This window comes from Coregonus clupeaformis, unplaced genomic scaffold, assembly GCF_020615455.1.
Source record: "Coregonus clupeaformis isolate EN_2021a unplaced genomic scaffold, ASM2061545v1 scaf0883, whole genome shotgun sequence".
NCBI lineage: Eukaryota > Metazoa > Chordata > Actinopteri > Salmoniformes > Salmonidae > Coregonus > Coregonus clupeaformis.
The window spans coordinates 66,937-86,118 of record NW_025534337.1 but is presented as its reverse complement, the minus strand read 5'-3'; the positions used below and the strand labels follow the sequence as shown (position 1 = coordinate 86,118).

The window sequence follows — 19,182 nt, the reverse complement described above, 5'->3', positions numbered from 1 at the left end:
ATTATCATTTGAAATAAATGGCACTTTTCAAGTCTTGACTAAAAATCTTTAATGAATATGAATTTAAATACAATTGACTTGAGGATCAGAGCAGGCAGGCTGACTGGCTTGCCCTGAAGGCCCTCTGCCTCTACCTCTGTGTGGTTAATCTCAGCCAAGAGGTTGTATGGGTGGTCTGTCTCTCTCTGGGTGTGAATCACTATCACTATGACCTCTCGCTCCGTCTGCCCATTGGCCTGATTAGAAGGCTTCCCCTCTCATTCCTTGTTCACAGGAGCAGGGGTGATGGCATCCGGGGTAACCTCCTCCTCTCCTGTATCTAACCCATCTTTCTGGCTGTGAGTTCGACTGAGGTCACTCGTTCTCTCTCCCAGGGTGTTGGATAGTTTCTCCTCCTCTGTGTCTTGTGTATTTTCTACATTGTAGGATAATAGTGAAGACATCAAAACTATTAAATAACACATATGGCATCATGTAGTAACCAAAAACGTGTTACACATATCAAAATATATTTCAGATTTGAGATTCTTCAAAGTAGCCACCCTTTGCTTGATCACAGCTTTGTACATACAGAATAATACGAAATGTTCTGAGACCAGGTTGCGCTTTCACCTCCCCCGGTAAGAGGGGAATAAGGCAACCTCAGAGTTACATTCAAGGATACTTTATTGACACACACGGATGAAATGGACATGGAAAGGTAGTGGAATGATAGTGGTCCTGTAATGGACAGATAACAGGGGTAATGAATATGCACAATAACTGATAGCACAAGTAGAGCAACAACGCTATTAACAAAGGAAGGGCTGTATTAATGGCATAATGCTACCTGCGGAGTATTACACAACACAGTAAAACACAGAGAGGCAACTTACAATAGGCAATGGTAGTAAATATAAAGAACAACAAGTAAGAATGATATACATGTTACAAACTCACTTTGTGCACGTACACTATCCCACGGTATATCTGTGCATTCAAATTGTCATCGATAAATGCAATTGTGTTCATTGTCTGTAGCTTATGCCTGCCCATACCATAACCCCACTGCCACCATGGAGCATTCACAACGTTGACATCAGCCAACAGCTCGCCCATACGCTGCTTTACAAGTGGTCTGAAGTCGTGAGGCCAGTTAGAAGTACTGCCAAATTCTCTAAAGCCGCCTTGGCTTATGGTTGAGAAACTAACATAAACGTATCTGTTAACAGCTCTGGTGGACATTCCTGCAGTCCGTAAGCCAATTGCACGCTGCCTCAAAACTTGAAACATCTGTGCATTGTGTTGTGTGACAAAACTGCACATTTTAGAGTGGCATTTTATTGTCCTCAGCACAAGGTGCACCTGTGTAATTATCATGATGTTTAATCAGCTTCTTGATATGCCATATTTGTCAGGTGGATGGATTATCTTGGCAAAGGAGAAATGCTCGCTTACAGGGATGTAAACAAATTTGTGCACACAATTTGAGAAAAATAAGCTTTTTGTGCGAACGAAATATTTCACGCTTTTATTTCAGCTCATGAAACATGGGACCAACACTTTACATATTGCGTTAATATTTTTGTTCAGTGCAGTTATTAGGTTGGGAGAATGGGATCCTATGTGGGCTAGCTAAAGCCAAATTCATGGTTAGTAGTATGACAGAGAAAAAATAACAAGACAAATTTAAACATCACAAATCTGAGGGGGCAGGTGACCCTGTGCCCCCTTTGGGCATGACGTCTCTGCTATCAACCACATCATTCTGTCTCCGTGAATATTCAAAACAGACACATTCATTCAGGTCTGGTACTGTTCCTACCATATAGATCAGGGATGGACAATTCCTGTCCTTGGGGGCCGGAGTGGTGTCACACTTTTTCCGCACACTCTCTAAAACACAAGGCCAAATATTCACTGGAGTTGCTTACCAAGATGACATTGAATGTTCCTGAGTGGCTTAGTTACAGTTTTGACTTAATTCGGCTTGAAAACTTATGGCAAAAAAAAAAAAATGGCTGTCTATATAATGTATATTGCATATATTTTACAATCCAGTTGTGCAAAGCTCTTGGAGACTTACCCAGAAAGACACAGCTTTAATCGACTCAGGGGTGTGAATATTTATGTAAATGAGATATTTCTGTATTTCATTTCCAATACATTTGCAAAAATTTCAAAAACGTGTTTTCACTTTGTCATTATGGGGTATTGTATGTAGCTGCGTGAGAGAAAATATTATAATTGAATCCATTTTGAATTCAGGCTGTAAGAAAACAACATGTGGAATAAGTTAAGGGGTATGAATACTTTCTGAATGCACTGTATATCTGCAAGAAAATGATAAATATGTGAATGTTTGAAAGGGGGTCATATAAACATTGCCTTATTTATATTTTTACAGACAATATTAAGTGAATTCTGTCTGAAATAGTCATGCTATAATGGGCATAGTTTCTCAGACCAAATTTCCATTCTTGCTGAAACAAAGCAATCTGATCATGCTCCAGTCAAATACAGCTATAGGGAATGCCTATACATTGTCCTATCTCCTTCCACACATTGATTTCATTCTTCGCATCTTTATTCAGAAAACAAACAAACTTGCTGTTTCAGTGTCTTGTTGCAGGTTGTGCAATGTTCAAAAGTGTGTGTGATATTAGCATTAACTTGTGTGTGTGGTGTCAAGTGTGGATGGTCCTATGTATGCAAATAGCCGAGATTGGATATTTCAGCACCATGGACAGCAGCGACATTGGGATAGCGAGATCTGTAATTCAGCAACACATGACACTGGATAGCGGCTGTCTCAGGTGAACTTGGCATTGGGAAAATCCCATCTAATAGGAAACGAGGCATAGGAGGCAAAAAGACTGAAGGAGAAGACTTCCACAGGAACTCTATGCTTAACTGTTCTGCCACATTCATTTCAAATGTTACATTTTTCGATTTGTAAATAAAAGGGAACACATCTGCAAATAATGTAAATTGACTTTTCTAACTACACTGTACAGCTTTAGTGTGTCTGTGTCTCATAGGTACAACTGCAAGCAATTCGCTTCTCAAATCCTTCTCAAATGTCTGTTTAATGTGAGAAACTAAATTAAAAACAATCGTTAGACTAATACAATGCGTACTGTCACAAATTATTACTATTCCCAACAAGACAACGAAGTGATGGTCTTTACCCACCATGGAGACTTATAAAGGCTACTTCCCCCCACCAAAAGTTCCCACGCAGAGCGATGTTGTTTACTACATCATTATGCATATGTAGCGTGGTTCGTTCTGCGTTGTGTACTTTTAATTAGGACACTGCCACAACTGGAATTCTGATGGTTGGATAATTTTTATTCGACCTGCACACGAAGAGACAAAAAAATGATGTTAGCCCTTGGTGCAGCCACAGCTCTCGGGCACCTTGCTAGTTGAAGGTCAGGCAAAGAGAACAGGTGCTGCATGCACACATTCAGTGCCTAACAACACACTATACAATACAAGTAAAATGATATACAACATAATTCTGACAAAATAAAAGACATACCTGTACACGAAGAGACAACACACAATAGGTTAGCCCTTGGTGCAGCCACAGCTCTCGGGCACCTGCGTGAGCACATAGAAACTCACTCAAACACTGACCCAAATACTCCCGAGTTACAATAGGTACCCAAATTAGCGAGCTTGGTGAAAGTTGTTAACATAAATCTTTATATTGTCCACATTGTAACAAAACCTATAGTTGCGTAACAGCACTTTGTGTAACTTTACCACAGTTTTATATTGACAAATTATGGCGCCAAGGACAACATACCTTGCTAGTTGAAGGACAGGCAAAAGAGAACAATAAGAGGGTACATAAATACAGATAACCCGCGATGGACCAAACCAAAATATACAAAACTTTTACAATCAGGTGTATTTACAATATAGATATATAAAAATGTTTGTACACCAAAAAATTACATTAGATATGCAGCTGTAATTAAATAAAAACCACATTGAATTATTATTATTTATTATTTATTAACTTATTAACATCCCCTCTTGACCTGGCCTAGTTGAACTGTCCTTGTGTGCAACTTGGTATATAATCTAGGGGAACAACATCACACTACTACATTCACCCCTACTGTTTTACACTAGATTATAAACACAAAACAAAACACATTACCTCGAAGGTAACAAAGCAAAGAAATAAAAAAAACATTTCACACCCACAGGGCGACAGAGTAACCCAGTGTAGTCCCTTAATTCTAGACCCACAAATGGTCGATCAGCTGGAAAGCTATCCCGTGAAGGATTAGGAAAAATAAGAGGTAGCTAATCCCTTATTCAACCCTATACAAAAAATGCCAAATACATTTTATGCTGATGATCTGTCACAAGAGCTGAGTGTGTATGTGGTGGAGGAATCAAACGCAGGCACACGAAGTCTTGGTCAACAGTCAAATATGTATTGTAAATAGGTAATCCAAAACAGGAAATAATGTCCAACCTCATCAGGGGCAAGGAACACTATAACGCACAAACAAACCCGTGCGTAAAAGAGGGAAAAATGCGCACACAGTGCGGAAACGAAAAACACACGCACGAGCACAAAATCCCAAAACAAGAAACGAACACAGCCGACAGGAAATAATCACTCACAACACCTGACCCCAAACACAGAAACTAAATAGGCACATAATCAAACACTAACAAGGGTCAGGTGTACAAACAGACAAAACCAAACAAACACGAAACATCGAACGGTGGCAGCTAGTACTCCGGAGACGACGACCGCCGAAACCTGCCCGAACAAGGAGGAGGGGCAGCCTCGGCCGAAACCGTGACAGTACCCCCCCCTTGACGCGCGGCTCCAGCCGTGCGCCGACTCCGGCCTCGGGGACGACCAGGACGACGCGGAGCAGGGCGCGTAGGATGACTCCGATGGAACTCGGTCAATAGGGACGGGTCTAAGATGTCCCTCCGTGGCACCCAGCACCGCTCCTCCGGGCCGTACCCCTCCCACTCCACGAGATATTGAAGACCCCCCATCCGGCGTCTGGAATCAAGGATGGACCTCACCGTGTACGCCGGGGCCCCCTCGATGTCCAACGGGGGCGGAGGAGTCTCCTCTATCTCAAACTCCTGGAGTGGACCAGCTACCACCGGCCTGAGGAGAGACACATGGAACGAGGGGTTAATATTCTTGTAATCAATAGGTAATTCTAACCTGTAACACACCTCGTTCAATCTCCTCAGGACTTTAAATGGCCCCAAAAACCGCCGACCCAGCTTCCGGCAGGGCAGGCGGAGGGGCAGGTTTCTGGTCGAGAGCCAGACTCGATCTCCAGGTGTGTACACAGGCCCCTCACTGCGGTGGATATCGGCGCTCGTTTTCTGCCGACGGATGGCCCGCTGCAGGTGTACGTGGGCAGCGTTCCATGTCTCCTCGGAGCGCCGTATCCACTCATCCACCGCAGGGGCCTCGATCTGGCTCTCGTGCCAAGGTGCCAGAACCGGCTGGTACCCTAATACGCACTGAAAAGGGGTTAGTTGTGTGGAGGAGTGGCGGAGAGAGTTCTGTGCCATCTCGGCCCACGGCACGTATCTCGCCCACTCCTCCGGCCGGCCCTGACAATATGACCTCAGAAACCTACCCACATCCTGGTTTACACGTTCCACCTGCCCATTACTCTCCGGATGGTAACCCGAGGTAAGGCTTACCGAAACCCCCAACCGTTCCATGAACTCTCCACACTCTGGAGGTAAACTGGGGGCCTCGATCAGACACTATATCCTCGGGTACCCCGTAATGCCGGAAGACATGGGTAAACAGAGCCTCAGCGGTCTGTAGGGCAGTGGGTAAACCCGGCAGGGGAAGGAGACGACAGGCCTTAGAGAACCGATCCACAACGACCAGGATGGTAGTATTCCCCTGGGAGGGGGGAAGGTCGGTAACAAAGTCTACCGAGATGTGGGACCAGGGTCGTTGTGGAACGGGCAGGGGCTGTAGCTTACCCCTGGGCAAATGTCTGGGCGCCTTACACTGGGCACACACCGAACAGGAGGAGACATAAATCCTCACATCCCTGGCTAACGTGGGCCACCAGTACTTAGTGCTAAGGCAGTGCACCGTCCGGCCGATACCAGGATGTCCAGAGGAGGGGGACGTATGAGCCCAATAAATGAGTCGGTCGCGTACCTCGAGCGGGACGTACGTCCGACCCACGGGACACTGTGGAGGACTTGGGTCGGTGCGTAATGCCCGCTCGATCTCGGCATCCACCTCCCACACCACCGGGGCAACCAGACAAGACTCCGGTAGTATGGGAGTGGGCTCAACGGACCTCTCCTCCGCGTCATACCGCCGAGACAGGGCATCTGCCTTCCCGTTCTGGGACCCAGGGATGTAAGTGATTTTAAACACAAACCGGGCTAGAAACATAGTCCAGCGAGCCTGGCGAGGATTCAGTCTCCTAGCTGCCCGGATGTATTCCAGGTTACGGTGGTCAGTTAGAATGAGGAAAGGGTGTTGAGCCCCCTCAAGCCAATGCCGCCACACCTTTAGGGCCTGTACCACGGCTAACAGCTCCCTGTCTCCTACGTCATAATTCCGCTCCGCCGGACTGAGCTTTTTAGAATAAAAAGCACAGGGACGGAGTTTAGGTGGTGTGCCAGACCGTTGGGAGAGAACGGCCCCTATACCGGCCTCTGACGCATCTACCTCTACCTGGAAAGGTAAGGAGGGATCCGGATGCGCCAACACCGGCGCCGAGGTAAACAGGTCCTTCAGTCTCCCAAAAGCCCTGTCCGCCTCAGCTGACCACCGCAAGCGCACCGGACCCCCTTCAACAAAGACGTTATGGGAGCTGCCACCTGTCCAAAACCCCGGATAAACCTCCTGTAATAATTCGCAAAGCCCAAGAACTGTTGCACCTCCTTCACAGTAGTTGGAGTCTGCCAATTACGCACAGCTGACACCCGGTCTACCTCCATCTTCACCCCTGACGCAGACAACTGATAACCCAGAAAGGAGACCGACTTCTGAAAGAACAAACATTTCTCTGCCTTGACATACAAGTCATGCTCCAACAGCCTCCTCAATACTCGGCGTACCAGGGCTACATGCTCAGCTCGGGTGGGGCTGTACACCAGAATGTCGTCTATGTACACGACCACTCCCTGTCCCTGCATGTCCCGGAAAATCTCATCGACAAAGGATTGGAAGACTGAGGGAGCATTCATTAACCCATATGGCATGACGAGATACTCGTAATGTCCGGAGGTCGTGCTAAACGCTGTCTTCCATTCATCTCCCTCTCTAATACGCACTAAGTTATATGCGCTCCTGAGATCTAATTTTGTGAAAAACTGAGCCCCGTGCAATGACTCCATCATAGTCGCAATCAGAGGAAGTGGATAGCTGTACTTCACTGTAATCTGATTGAGACCGCGGTAATCAATACACGGGCGCAAACCTCCATCCTTTTTCTTCACAAAAAAGAAACTCGAGGAAGCGGGTGAAGTGGAGGGCCGTATGTATCCCTGTTTCAGAGACTCAGCGATGTACGTCTCCATAGCCTTCCTCTCCTCTTGAGACAAGGGATACACGTGGCTCCGAGGGAGAGCTGCACCTGACTGGAGATTTATCGCACAATCCCCCAGTCTATGAGGTGGCAACTGCGCCGCCCTGGTCTTACTAAACACCTGTTTCAAATCCTCATACTCTGGGGGAATATGCAGTGCTGGCATAAGATTCGGACTTTCCACCGAGGTCGCCCCTAAGGAAACACCCAGACACCTACCCTCACACTGGACAGACCACCCTTTAGAGCTTTCTCTCGCCACGACATAGTAGGGTCATGGGTCATTAACCAGGGAAGCCCCAGCACCACCGGATACGCAGGGGAGTCAATAACATAGAGCTGTATAGTTTCCATATGACTCTCCTGCGCTATCATCCTAAGAGGCGCCGTGACCTCCCCAATCAACCCAGATCCTAAAGGACGGCTATCTAGGGCGTGAACGGGGAAAGGCTTGTCTACTGGAAGGAGAGGAATCCCTAACTTATTACAGAACTGGCGATCTACAAAGTTCCCAGCTGCGCCTGAATCTACTAGCGCCTTATGCTGGGACCGAGGTGCAACCTGTGGAAAACAAACAGGCAAGGTTAAGTGAACGACAGAAAGCTCTGGGTAAGTAGGGCGCCTACTCACCTGGGAGGACTCCCCAATGCGTGGCCTGTCTTCTCCTCCACCGGGGAACCTTCCCCAACACCTGGCCGCGGTGTGCCCTCCACGGCCGCAGTTAGTGCAGGGAACGGCCCCCCTCGGGTTCCTGTGCCTTCGCTCTCTAGCGCCAGCACCCCCGAGCTCCATAGGGCTCGGCTCGGAGGTGCTGGAGGGTGAAACGAACGAACCCCCTCCGGGACGTCCACGGGTAGCGAGCAGGGTGTCCAGCCGGATGGCCATGTCGACAAGTTGGTCGAATGTCAACGATGTGTCCCTGCACGCTAACTCTCTCTGGACGTCCTCCCGGAGGCTACAACGGAAGTGGTCTATTAAGGCCCGCTCGTTCCACCCTGCATCTGCCGCTAGGGTCCGAAACTCCAGAGAAAAGTCCTGGGCGCTCCTCATCCCCTGTTGGAGGTAGAACAGACGCTCCCCCGACGCCTTCCCTTCGGGAGGATGGTCAAACACGGCACGGAAGCGGCGGGAGAATTCCGCATAGGTGGTAGTAGCGGCGTCCATTCTCCTCCATTCGGCGTTGGCCCACTCCAATGCCTTGCCGGACAGACAGGAGATGAGGGCGGAGACGCTCTCGTGTCCCGAGGGCGCCGGGTGTACGGTGGCGAGGTAGAGTTCCACTTGGAGCAGGAACCCTTGACACCCGGCAGCGGAGCCGTCGTACGCCCTCAGGAGCGAGAGCCTAATTCCTCTGGGTTCCGGAAGTTGGACAGGAGGTTCGACCAATGGGGCTGGTCCGGTAGGTGGAGTCGTGGGTACTCCGCTGGTTTCCCATCGGTGGAGAGTGTTCATCACCTCCCCCAGTGCATGACAGACCTGGTTGATGCGGTCCTCCTGTCCACGAAGGCGGTCCTCCATATTGGCTGTTGGCGTCGGTGATCCTGCTGATTCCATAGGTGGTGAGTGATTCTGTCACAAGAGCTGAGTGTGTATGTGGTGGAGGAATCAAACGCAGGCACACGAAGTCTTGGTCAACAGTCAAATATGTATTGTAAATAGGTAATCCAAAACAGGAAATAATGTCCAACCTCATCAGGGGCAAGGAACACTATAACGCACAAACAAACCCGTGCGTAAAAGAGGGAAAAATGCGCACACAGTGCGGAAACGAAAAACACACGCACAAGCACAAAATCCCAAAACAAGAAACGAACACAGCCGACAGGAAATAATCACTCACAACACCTGACCCCAAACACAGAAACTAAATAGGCACATAATCAAACACTAACAAGGGTCAGGTGTACAAACAGACAAAACCAAACAAACACGAAACATCGAACGGTGGCAGCTAGTACTCCGGAGACGACGACCGCCGAAACCTGCCCGAACAAGGAGGAGGGGCAGCCTCGGCCGAAACCGTGACAGAACTACACACAAAGTTACATGAATTGTCAAAAATATTAGACAAACCCACAAATCACTCTAAGACCCACTTAGATTACCACATACACACAACAAAGAAAAGGTAGGCAATATTTCACTAACGTCACTGAGAAACCAAGAATTGTTTCATTTCCTGTGTAGACATAGTTTGGATTAGCCTATTCACTGGATTAATAAATCTACCTAGTCTAGTCCGAACACCCTCACCCAAAAACCTAGCAGGAATGTCACGGACAGCACCAACCGTGCTCAAAGGTCTAACCTCAGGTTGGGGAGTACTACAGATCAGCATATCCGGAGCCAGCACACTTTCAATTTCCGACTCAACACTAGTAGTGTCAGACGACTGATCAGAATCCTGGTAGATTGTCACAGACCAGACTGACAAAGCATCTTCAACCAAGTTAACAACATCAGGCACAGCACCATCCCAGCTGAGTGGAGTTTCACTATCAGAATTATTGTAGGCTTTGGGGATCTCAGCCCCAAAACCTGAAGGATCTGGAGAAGGTCTGTATGGAGGAGCGGGCCAAAATCCCTGCTGCAGTGTGTGCAAACCTGGTCAAGACCTACAGGAAACATATGATCTCTGTAATTGCAAACAAAGGTTTCTGTACCAAATAATAAGTTCTGCTTTTCTGATGTATCAAATACTAATGTCATGCAATAAAATGCAAATTAATTACTTAAAAATCATACAATGTGATTTTCTGGATTTTTGTTTTACATTCCGTCTCTCACAGTTGAAGTGTACGTATGATAAAAATTACAGACCTCTACATGCTTTGTAAGTAGGAAAACCTGCAAAATCGGCAGTGTATCAAATACTTGTTCTCCCCACTGTATGTACTGGATATCATTTTTATTTTACATTTTTAGTCATGTAGCAGACACTCTTATCCAGAGCGACTTACAGTTAGTGAGTGCATACATCATTTTTATTTTTCATACTGGCCCCCCGTGGGAATCGAACCCACAACCCTGGCGTTGCAAACGCCATGCTCTACCAACTGAGCAACATCCCTGCCGGCCATTCCCTCCCCTACCCTGGACAACGCTGGGCCAATTGTGCGGCGCCCCATGGGTCTCCCGGTCGCGGCCGGCTACGACAGAGCCTGGATTCGAACCAGAATCTCTAGTGGCACAGCTAGCACTGCGATGCAGTGCCTTAGACCACTGCGCCACTCAAAGGGTGCCAGCTTTGCAACCCATCTCTGCTCGCATGCATCGTCTCGGCTTTGTAAGAATATATTTGAGTGGATTGATGTCGGTCCACACAGTAAACTTATGCCCTCGCAGCCAATGGCTGAATTTATCATGAATGGCCCATTTCATGGCTAGAAATTCCAGCCGGTGAGCAGGATACTTGGATTGTGCATGATTAAGAGATTTACTAGCAAAAGCTATCGGCCTGGCTATGTCCTTCCCATCTTGCACTTGTGATAGTACAGCTCCCAAACCTCTAGTAGATGCATCCACGGAAAGTAGAAATGGCTGAGAAAAATCCGGATGAACCAGCAGTGCCTGGTCAACTAGTGCTGATTTCAAAGCTTCAAAAGCGAGTCGACATTCGGCAGTCCAGTCTGCAGCAGTGAGCCTGTGAGGGGGACTAGGCCTCTTCCTAGCCTTGCTTCTTCTGACCTGTAGTTAGCTGAAACAATGGCCTAGCAACCATGGAACAATTCTCAATGTAGTGCTGATAGTATACTACCATACCAAGGAAAGAACCTATTTTGATAGGAGACAGTGTGACACCATCAGCTTCCATTATCTCACTCTCAGTCACATTATATATGGTTTGAACTTTAGCAGGGTCAGTGGCTACACCCTCCTGAGAAATGATGTGGCCCAAAAACTTTACAGACCTCCTCAGAAACTTGCACTTAGACGGAGACAGTTTAAGGTTGTGCTCCTGCAACCGCTGAAAAACCATCTCAAGTCTCTGCAGACTCTCTTCCTCTGTCTTAGCAAAAACCATCAGATCATCCAAGTAACAAAGGAGACTTAGAACGTTTTGGTCACCAAAGATGGTCAGCATCATTCTCATAAAAGTAGCCGGGCTGTTGCAGAGGCCCTGAGGTAACCGATTGTACTCGTGCAGACCTAAAGGGGAGGAAAAGGCAGTGTATTTCTTGTCCTCTTCATGCAGTGGCACGTTGTAATACCCTGACGTCAAATCCATTGTGCTGAAGAAGGCATTACCTCCCAGCGCGGCCAGTACATCAGCCTGATGAGGCAGGGGATGAGCATCCTTTACTGTGCGGGCATTTAACCACCTGAAGTCAGTACATAGGCGCAAGTCCCCATTCTTTTTCCATACCAGCACCAATGGTGAGGCATACTCGCTGCTGGATTTTCTGACGATTTCCTTTTCCTCCATATCATCCAGTGTTTCCCTGAGTTTTTGGTAATGAGCTGGAGACAGCCTACGATAAGGTCATCGAAATGGGCGGTCATCAGTCAGCCGTATGCGAAGGCAGAACTCCTTTGCCTCGCCACAATCTAGGCTATGTCTAGAGAACACTGTGTCATACTTCCCAATTAAGTTGACAAGTTTATCTTTCCAGAACTGTGAAACTGGACACTCCTCAACAGACAGGCCTTGAAGTCCAAGATTCCTCAGTGTACTGTTGCCATTATCTACACTGCCACCAACTGAACTCTTAGCTGTCAGACTGCCATGTGATCTGTCACATTGAGCCTTTGCCACATTCTGATGAGCTGCTTGCTGCTTGACATCATTAAAATACTCCAATGCAATGCAAGGGTACACATCCGCCACTTTAGCATTTCGTCTCAGGGTAACTGGCGATGTTGTTGGATTCACAATCTTCACAGGGAGCCATCCATCCCCCCACAGAGGCGTAACTACTCTCCCCACTAGTATGTGTCGATTCACACAACGAGACGTGCTGGGCTCGACAACAACAGTACTGCCCACAGAGAGTTTTGTCTTTGGGGGTTAGGCGGCCCCACACCAGATGCTCACTCATGGGTTGGAGCGTTACTGCTCTCTTTAACTTAATGGTGCCCACTTTATCTGGGATGGAGTCTCCTCTCCATCTCTCCAGATTTGACATCACACTGGCTAGAGGAACCTGGTGTACCCGCCACCCGCCAGTAGCTGTCATTTGATTTGAACTGTCTAATCAGAGACTTCAACACATTAGTGCCCACAATGAATTCATCAACCTGCCCATCAACAATAAGCACTGGGACTACATAACAGAAGCCATAAAGTTGAATTTTTAAGTCACACATGCCCACTGGGCTAGTTTGTTCCCACCACAACCCACCAGGATGATGTCTGAAGGAGCTAGAAAGTTCCCCTCTACCACTCCTGCCTCCCTCAACCGAGGTACAATATCTGCGCGCAGAGTAGTAGCCATGGACCCACTATCTAACATCCCCTTCAGCTCAACTTTATCCTGTACTAGCACAGTGGTGTAAAACAAACTGTCATTCTGAGTAATTCTCATTGTGTTCTGAAAAATGACTGTGTTGTTCTTGGGTACTGACTCACAAAAGTAAGAATAAACAGATTGGATATCATCATCAGTGGAGGAAAAATAAGAACGCCCCACATTGCCCTCCTCAGAACAGAGGCTTTCTAGTTTTCCTGAGACCTGCCAGTCTGTCCACATCCAGGGTTCTGTCGCTGCCCAGCCTCAATACAGTCAAAGCTCATGTGGCCCGGAGAAAAGCACTTGACGCACAGCTGGTGCATCTGACAGTGAGCTTTGGTCCAGTGATTAGTGCTTCCATAGTCAGCGCACTCATGCTGACGTTTGTGGAACTGTTTACGGGGCCCTCTACATTTAACATGTTTAAGTCATTTAGCAGACGCTCTTATCCAGAGCGACTTACAGTTAGTGCATACGTAACTTTTTTTTTTTTTTTTTCCCCCGTGGGAATCGAACCCACAACCCTGGCGTTGCAAACACCATGCTCTACGAACTGAGCCGGCCATTCCCTCCACTACCCTAGGCGACGCTGGTCCAATTGTGCGCCGCCCCATGGGTCTCCCGGTCGCGGCCGGCTACGACAGAGCCTGGATTCAAACCAGGATCTCCAGTCCCCCAGGACTTGTTGTGCCTCCCCAGGACTTGTTGTGTTACCTGCTTGACAATAGTATTGATGTCCCCCAGGAGAGCAGCAGCAGGTTGCACGTTGTTCCCCATCTCCTCAGCACACAGATCAACCTTGACATTGACCTTGACATAAATAACGTATGTGGAACGTTACTACAACATACCAGCAACGACACGACAGGAAGAGCGCCGTGCGTGACACATGTAACAGCAGCTGGAGGAGTGGCCAAACCTCAAGCTAAACACAACAGAAATAACCAGGCACCACCACATAATGCTAAGGCTGACACACACACGTTCCCTTTTATAAACCGGGTGACTCGAGCCCTGAATGCTGATTGGCTGAAAGCTGTGGTATATCTGACCGTATAACATGGGTCACGTTGAGGGAGGAGGTCAGAGACCTGGCCGTGTGGTGCCAGGATAACAACCTCTCCCTCAACGTGACCAAGACAAAGGAGATGATTGTGGACTACAGGAAAAAAAAAAGAGGACTGAGCACGCCCCCATTCTCATCGACAGGGCTGTAGTGGAACAGGTTGAGAGATTCAAGTTCCTTGGTGTCCACATCACCAACAAACTATCATGGTCCAAACACAGCAAGACAGTCGTGAAGAGGGCACGACAAAGCCTATTCCCCCTCAGGAGATTGAAAAGATTTGGCATGGGTCCTCAGATCCTCAAAAAATTATACAGCTGCACCATCGAGAGCATCCTGACTGGTTGCATCACCGCCTGGTATGGCAACTGCTTGGCCTCCGACCGCAAGGCACTACAGAGGGTAGTGCGTACGGCCCAGTACATCACTGGGGCCAAGTTTCCTGCCATCCAGGACCTCTATACCAGGCGGTGTCAGAGGAAGGCCCTCAAAATTGTCAAAGACTCCAGCCACCCTAGTCATAGACTGTTCTCTCTGCTACCGCACGGCCAGCGGTACCGGAGTGCCAAGTCTAGGTCCAAAAGACTTCTCAACAGCTTCTATCCCCACTCCTGAACAGCTAATCATGGCTACCCGGACTATTTGCACTGCCCCCCCACCCAATCCTTTTACGCTGCTGCTACTCTGTTAATTATTTATGCATAGTCACTTTAACTCTACAAACATTTACATATTACTTCAACTACCTCAACTAGCCGGTGCCCCCGCATATTGACTCTGCACCGGTACCCCCCTGTATATATAGCCTCCCTACTGTTATTTTATTTTACTTCTGCTCTTTTTTTCTCAACACTTTTTTTGTTGTTGTTTTATTTTTACTTTTTTGTTAAAAATAAATGCACTGTTGGTTAAGGGCTGTAAGTAAGCATTTCACTGTAATGTCTGCACCTGTTGTATTTCGGCGCATGTGGCCAATAAAATTTGATTTGATTTGAAATGTATTTTGACTGTTTGAATTACGTTGGTAACCAGTTTATAATAGCAATAAGGCACCTCTGGGGTTTGTGGTATAGGGCCAATATACCACGGCTAAGGGCTGTATCGAGGCACTCCGCGTTGCATCGTGCTTAAGAACAGCCCCTAGACGTGGTATATTGGCCATATACCACACCCCCTCGGGCCTTATTGCTTAAATATAGATGTACTGTACAGCACTAAGACAGCCATGACATTATTTGGAGAGACCACAAAGACTTATAGAGAAGCTATATAATTGATAGACTAAATCCAATAGACTGAGTCAAATACCTTTATACCTGGTTACAATGAAATGTAGTTCACTATGAAATGACCTGTGACTAGGGTTGCAAAATTACAGTTACTTTCCCAAAATTCCCAGAAATCCCTGTTGGATGATTCCAGAAATCAGAACGGAATAAGCAGAAAATCTGGAATCTGAAAAAAAGAAGGAAAAAAAAGAAACCCTACTGGTGACCTTTGACCTAGCTGGATGACCTTTACTTGGGTGTCAAACCTGGGGGGAAGGCCAAAGTGCAGGATCCAGTTGAGTCTGGCACCAAGTAGGACCACAACATCAGACTGGAGCAGAGCTCTGCAGTCCCCACCAAGACCATAGAACCAGTAGGATAGGAAGAGGAGGAGGAGGATAGGAAGAGAGGAGGAGGAGGATAGGAAGAGAGGAGGAGGAGGATAGGAAGAGAGGAGGAGGAGAGCAGGGACAAAACAAAATGTAATGAAAAGAGGCTAGTTATAGGAGTAGTGTAGTTGTTTGATTGACACCAGTTTACATTGACATGACCTGGCCAGGAGAGACTAGTTATAGATAGGGATTTCAGGAGTTTCCTGGTCCGTTCAAATGGTCAGGGAAATTCTTGGTCCTACTTATACAGTCAATGGTCTGTACATGAATATGATGCCAGCTGAGAGAAGGAGAGGCTGACCTGGAGCGGGCAGCAGCAACACAGTTGGGGTGATCGTCAGGCAGCACCCCTTTACCCATGGGGGTGGGCAGGAAGGGCAGGTCACACCCCTCCACCAGCTCCTTCAGAGCCCCCTCTGCTCTTCAATGGGCTGCACCTGCAGAGGGACACAGACAGAGGGCACTGCCACACGGATTTCAACAGACTGGCCTTCACAACTGGGATGCATTCAGCTGAGCAAAACGTTGTGCAACGTTCAGATAGAAATATAGCATGTAGAACGAACGTGCCTCTCGGACAGGTAGAATGAGAAATCATGTCAACAACATTTGTCGACTGAACGTGGCCCAGTTTTCAACTGAACCGTGGTACAGTGCTATATGTGTTACAGTGCGTCTCAGCTGGCTATTGATCTCTCTTGGACAGACGCACGTAACATAACTGGAAGTAGCGTCTGTCAACAGACTGGGATGTGACAACTTTGTTCCGGTACGCTGATTTTTCACCACTAATCATTTGGACAAATCCCGATTTCGCAGGTGCTCGCATCTTTTCAATTTCAGAACGGGAGGGGACATTTGGCCCATAAACTTGCCTGAAACTTGCAGAGAGTTTCCGTTTAGGGGGGTGGAGAGTTCGCAAGTGGCGTTAGTATCTTTCTCTTAACATCTCCCCAGACCTTATCCAAGTATCTGACGCAATTATGCAAGATTTTAGTTCTGTTTCCCCCAGATTATCTGGCTATTAAAAAAGCAATGCCTACCTTTGCCAATGATGAGTAAAGGCCGTTTGGCTCCTTTCAGGACCGCCAGTGCTTCTGTGATCGCCATATGGTCAGCCATACTCACAGGAGGAGGTGGACTACAGGGCACCTCTCTGACAAAGGAAATAATAAATAATAGGTCAAACATTAAACATGTTACCTAGCAACTTTATTGCATATGTAAATAAACCATGAAGGTCTATCGAGGCTTATTGCTATTCTCTGATGAGAATATTTTGATATAGTGCTATATTTTCTAAGTAATTTAATTTCTGGTTCACTTCAGACGTTAAAAGGTATAACAAGATAAAATAAAAATGACTACGGTGATGTGAATTCAGAGGTATACATATTCAACAGTAACACATTAGTATACATTTTAAATGGATGAAAGACAGTGATGGCCACTAACCTGGCTCTGCTCCTGTCCAATTTAGCATTGACCATGTCCCCAGATATGTCTACGTATACAGCACCTGGACGTCCATACATGCTAGTGCGTGCTGCCTTAGACAGACCAAACACCCTTCCATTCAGATCAATTAAGGCTGTGCTGTGCTCTTATGAAGCAGTTAAGGTACCTTGCTAAGCTGGAAAATTAGAGGTCAGAAAACAGACAATTGCAGGTGATACCAAATGATATGAAGAGGACTACACAGAGGGAGTCAGAGTAGACTGTATACCTTCTCTACCACTGAGGAGATCATATCCAGACTGCTAGACCTAGCAGAGAACTTACTGTACAATCTGCATGCCTCCACCTGACAGAGAAAGAGGACCACAAATAACAAATTATTTCCTCTTTCAGCAATTAAACTGCTAGGGCCAGTTTCCCAGACAGAGATTCTCTATTGAGTTTGCTTTTTAGGCCATGACTAGGCTTAATCTGTGTCCTGGGAAACAACCCCCTAATGTTCAAAAGTCAGAAATATCATGGTTGAATCGGTACCTGTGGAAACTCTTGAAACGCCCCAGTGGTCTCTTGGTTTTGATCGGAGGAGCCTCCAATAACAATCACAGGCCTACAGAGAGAGAGGTATCACACAATGACATCAACTGACAATCTGAGATAGTTTGGAGTCCTCAGATCATTTTTTGCAGTGTGCGGATAGCATCCCTTCTTTTGAAAGGACCACTGAACATGAGTAGTAGGGTCTTCTGTTTGTGGAGTTCTAGCATACCAGCAGTTCATGTTAGCGTTGGCCATTCCACCAAGTGCATGGATGAGTCCCGGTCCAGACACAACCAGACACGCACCTGGACTGGAGAGGAACAGACAGACAGAGGGACAGACAGGAAGACAGGCAGACAGACACACAAAGGGTCAGACAGACAGGCAGACATAATTAGCAATGCAAAAAAGCTATGAAACTGACCCTCACACACTACACGCTCCTGTAGTCTATGTACGGGTAGTTAATATCACATGATTTGGGGAGAGCTGGTTTAGTAATAAAAAGGTGGCTTATGGCTTGTTCATTGCGCATTCCCACATACTTGATTCCTGAGGCTTGAGCTGCCATAGCTACTTCAATGACTGGAACACCAACTATTCCAAACATATATTCTACATTCTGTAGAGAGATACATGTAGATACAGTATATTTACCTTTTTTTTTTTACATTTTTAGTCATTTAGCAGACGCTCTTATCCAGAGCGACTTACAGTTAGTGAGTGCATACATTTTCATACTGAATTGTATATGAATTGTTACAATGTAGTTTAGATTTTCTTTACATTGACACACACATTGGCATGCATCAACAAGGGTGTTAACATATACTATTCCACATAAACATCTAAATGTTTTTCTACAACAATATTAATAGTTAGCTATACCAGTGCAATGACCTATGGCACACTTTCACAACTCGTAGTGCTACATTCTCACTGCCAAGGACATGATCAGCGACTAATATATTATTAGCAACACGGTTACACAGTATAACACTGTTTTATATATATTGCACACACTTCACCTGAGCTTTTAGTGCCTCTGCAATGAGCTGAGCCCCAGTCACATCTTCCATTATTATTGTCGAGAAATCTGTTCAAAGTGCAAACGCGGTTAGCAATGATTTCTCGGACTTGTTGTTCAGTAGCTTGTAAATCGTGTTAAGATCTCTTTCAAATCATTAGTTTTTGTCTGCTTTCCATCATGCATTACATGAGTAGCTTTTTCTTCTTCAGTGGGGCTTATAGGCAGTTGGCATCCAACGTTATGGTGCATTACTGCCCTCTATTGTACAGAAGTGTGGACATGAGCCGTGCAATAGCAGTCATGAATATTTAATAAACTAGTAGCATTTTTCTGTTTTTATTGCAAGAAATACATAATAAGCCCTCATTATGTGTTTATAACTGCACTTCACTTAACACTTAACTCAATTAAGTCATTATGAGTGT

The 19,182-nt window shown here is 46.6% G+C and overlaps 1 pseudogene; it reads right to left on the bottom strand.

Moving 5' to 3' along the window:
* Positions 1–15,497: 15,497 nt before the first annotated feature.
* On the bottom strand, positions 15,498–18,920 carry LOC121566004 (annotated as a pseudogene).
* Positions 18,921–19,182: the final 262 nt, after the last annotated feature.